Below are 4146 nucleotides of genomic sequence, written 5' to 3' on the forward strand. Positions count from 1 at the left end.
GCGTGACTAATTAAGCTGATACACTTGGAAGTGCACTGTCCTAGGTTTTGAGAAGGGCCCATTAACAACTGACAAACATTGAAACCATTTACCAAGTGTCTGGCTGTACAGCACTGATTACAGCACTTAAAACCATCATTGCTTACGAGAGGCAAGCAATTCACATGTCCACTGTATTGTGAGCACAGCTCTGCGTTTGCAGAGAGCTTACCGGTAGCTTCCTTTAGTCCTTATGTCCCATCTGCTGTGAAGAATTTCTTAGATATACCTGGTGGACAAGTAAAGAAAATGACAAAGAAAAGTCTTGTGAGACAAGTTTAAAAGTTTAAAATATGCCTATTGCCTTCACCATTGCCTGTCATCATATGGTTATTCACTCATACAATTACTATATTTTGTTTGTATACTTGAACATTGTATCCTTACAAAATGCTTTGTCTAATTTCTTCATGATTCCATCTTTTTTCATGCATCCCTCCAGCGTTGGATAACAAAACTTATGTCTTAAATTAAGCGAATAGACAAACATTACCCTTTTTGAGGTGCCAGACAAAAAAATGCTGGATGTCACGATCCCACAGATATAAGTTTGAGGATGTTGGTCGGTCACAATAAAGTCGTGGCTACCTCCAATGTCATTACTCTTGTGGTTATCTCCAACCTTGCAATTGTGGAATAAAAACAAGTAAGCATGTATGAATAAAAACAAGGATGAATGCATGAATCCCACAATGACAAAACCACTAAAATGATATTGAAGTATCTACTCACCTGAACAAGCTGCATATCAATTAAATTGTTGTTTTCCAGGTTCATCAGCGAGTAGTTGCCATACTTAACTCTGTGACCTGCAACACATAAGCAATGTAGTACTTTTGAAAGACTATTACAGCTTTCCACTGGTGGAACAACGTGTATAATGGGGCTATATACATTGCGAGTCAATAAGTAGGCTTACCTGGACTGTCTGCCCACATACTGTATGTCTACCAAGTTTGACTTTTTGCTGGATGGATTTTTTTCCACTGTCTTTCCTGAAACTGATGCCCTTTGCGGATCCCTGCTGGATTCAGATACGTCTGTGCATGTCTTCTGAATGCTTTATATCTAATGGACCTGAGGCTTTGAATACCTACAAGTGAAATGATAATTCATTACCACATTTTTCAACAATTCTGGTCTTTGTATCACAATATGACAGACATGAACAAGATTAAGTATGATATACGTGTCATTTGTGCCATACAAAATACATAGAAATGTGATCGTGAGTGCAAAGTGAGATTCGATACCTTGTTCAACTGGAAGAATGATTTGCCGGTGAAGTGAAGCTGAGAGTTGTAGGTTAGTGACTTGACAGGTCGCCATCACCAGCTGAGTCCTTTCCCGGTAATAGTCACATTTGGCACATTTCTGGTGTATCGTCAAGACAGTGCCTTGTATGTGTGGTGTGACTTCATTTTTTTAAGGGGTCAATTTTCAAAGATTTCCCAAACCCATTTTTCACATCTGTGTGGCCAAATCGCGTGGTGTCTCTAAGAAAGAAGAATGTGACAAGTTGTGTTTTTAGTTTACATAGAGATGTCGGTTGCAGCGTTTCCCCATCCCATTGAGTTTCCCATTGCAGCGTTTGTCATTAGTCAAGGTGGTAGGGGTTAACTGGTATCAGAGACATGTAACCATCATCAGTGTAAAGCCAAAGCGGTTTCATATGACATATAAAGCGGTTTTATATGGACTATGATATGAAACCCCCTAAAAGCACTCATATTGGGTGAAGCAACTTGCATTACATTAGAACTTATATTCACAACACAAAATCTTTATATTTGCAATAATGCAGGTGGTTGGTGTTTATTGTCAAGGTGGCCACATAACGATTAAGTGCCGGGGAAAACCCTGAGGCTGTTCCAATGTTCGTACTTTCCGCCCTTCCCGCACTGTGTTTGGGTACGCAGGGCGGTTCCATTTCTAATCGCAGCGGTGAAGTGTACTGTAAACTACCCGGATAACACCCTCAAACCGACCGTTTTTTGAAGTGTGGAGTTATGTACACTTTTCGCACTCAACGGCCGCCATGTTTGTTACGTAGTTTCCTCTCTGGTTGAGTGTCAGATTGGACAAACTGCTGAATCTCTGTGATGACAGCATAGTTTTGATTCCAAAGACAATAGCCATGTGTATAAGAGAAAGGGGTAACTTACAAAAATTGTCAACATAAGGAACAGTGTCTTCCGTGATGAATTGTATATTGGCGGTTGGTAAGCTGATGACACGCGACAACCGTCATTTCCGTTAAGTGTATCAGACAGAACGTGAATTGGACATGCACTTCACCCTCAAATTTAGCCGTTAAGTTGAGGATGGAAAGTGCACTGTATCACAGTGCACAGTGTGGAGAATGGAACAGGCTCCCTGAGATAGCATTTTATTTTTGCATGGTAAAATAACCCACGAACACTTACTTAGTCTGCAATAACTCCAAGTCCAACATCATGAATTGGTCGGGCACATATGTGGAGTCATGTGGCTCAGCGGTTACTGAGGATCGTCGTTCCCTTCATTTGCACCTTCCTCCTCCACAGCTGGTCGTGGTCTTTTAGATGGCCATGGCTTAATTGGCATAGAGGCCAGGGCTTCCCAGGGCGCTTCAATAGCTGTAGTGCATGGCATTTGAGTGCCTGTGTTTGCGATGCATTTTACACAATTAGCATTGTGACAACACAAGAATAACAACAAAATCGATACAGTAAGCTACAGTATAGGTTCAGATGATACTAAAATAGAAAAGAGACTGGCTGAAAAATGGACAAAATCACAAACCTCTGCTCTTCACATGCACTACTATACTTGTGACTGAACTTTCAACCTGCACTAACTCAAAACACACACACACACACACACACACACACACACACACACACACACACACACACACACGCACACACGCACACTGCACTTTCTGCACTAAACCCAAACACACACACACTGACACACACACACACACACACACACAGACACACGAACACACACACAAGACGCACACCGCACCTTCTACCTGCACTAAACACATACACACACATACACACACACACACACACAGACACACACACACACACACACACACACACACACACACACACACACACACACACACACACACACACACACACACACACACACACACTGCTGCTGGTGTACTTCACAGACCTTTTTTAATATTTATTTTCTTCAAAATGCTACTATTACCATGTCAGAACGCTATAAAGGACTTTTTTTTAAGGAAAATCACAAAAGCACAACAAATACCTCTTAATGTATGTCCTCTACAAGTCTTCTGTTGTCCAGTCTTGCACTTTAAATGTCTGTATGAGCACTGTCTATGTCCATACTGTCTTAAGTCCATGTATAAGTACTGTCTATGTCTATACTGTCTATGTCCTTACCTAGATTAGTCTATGTCTGTATGGGAAAGCAAGAAATGTAATTTCAAATTCTTTGTATGACCAGTGCATGTAAAGAAATTGACAATAAAACCTACTTGACTTGACTTGACTTGACTTGAAGTACCAACAGATAGCTGTGTACCCAGACTGTAGACAGACTGGGTGGATCTGTTTGGCAAGACGCATCCTTGAACTTTGGTGTTGTTCCTAAGGTGGCCTGGGTGACAAACAGGGAAAGGGTGGGCAAAATGAACACAGAATCCATGTAACAAATTAGCTTGCAGTCAGTGCAAATGTTAGCTTGTCAGTGACAAAAATGCAGTCTAAAACTTTGCATTCTATAGACACAGGGCACAAGTCCAGCCTTTCAGTAGCAATCAGATGGCGTCTTTGGACACAGGTGGAGTCAATATCGCGGGTTGGGAACAGGAAGTGAAGGGCCAGAGAATCTCCAGCTCCCATTGGGTCTTTCTCAAAACCTAGGACAGTGTCTTTCCAAGTGAATCAGCCTAATTTGTCACACCCAGTGATAGGGTACTCTATAGTTACACCCAGGGCTCTAAATTAACTTTTTCCACCACCAGCCAATTTGGCTAGTGGACATTTTTTCTTACCAGCCAAACAGAAGTTCAACTAGCCATTTTTTTATCTCGCCAAAATAAACTATGCATTAGGCTAGTTTATTATTATTATTATTATG

At 41.2% G+C, this 4146-nt stretch overlaps 1 long non-coding RNA gene across 1 annotated transcript; it reads right to left on the reverse strand.

The window, feature by feature from the left end:
* Positions 1 to 209: 209 nt before the first annotated feature.
* On the reverse strand, positions 210 to 851 carry LOC134450229 (uncharacterized). Its single transcript, XR_010035045.1, has 3 exons — positions 772 to 851; positions 533 to 661; positions 210 to 268 (listed from the first exon to the last, which is right to left on the reverse strand). It is a non-coding gene; the product is annotated as an uncharacterized LOC134450229 (long non-coding RNA).
* Positions 852 to 4146: the final 3295 nt, after the last annotated feature.

This window comes from Engraulis encrasicolus, chromosome 6, assembly GCF_034702125.1.
Source record: "Engraulis encrasicolus isolate BLACKSEA-1 chromosome 6, IST_EnEncr_1.0, whole genome shotgun sequence".
Taxonomy (NCBI): Eukaryota; Metazoa; Chordata; class Actinopteri; order Clupeiformes; family Engraulidae; genus Engraulis; species Engraulis encrasicolus.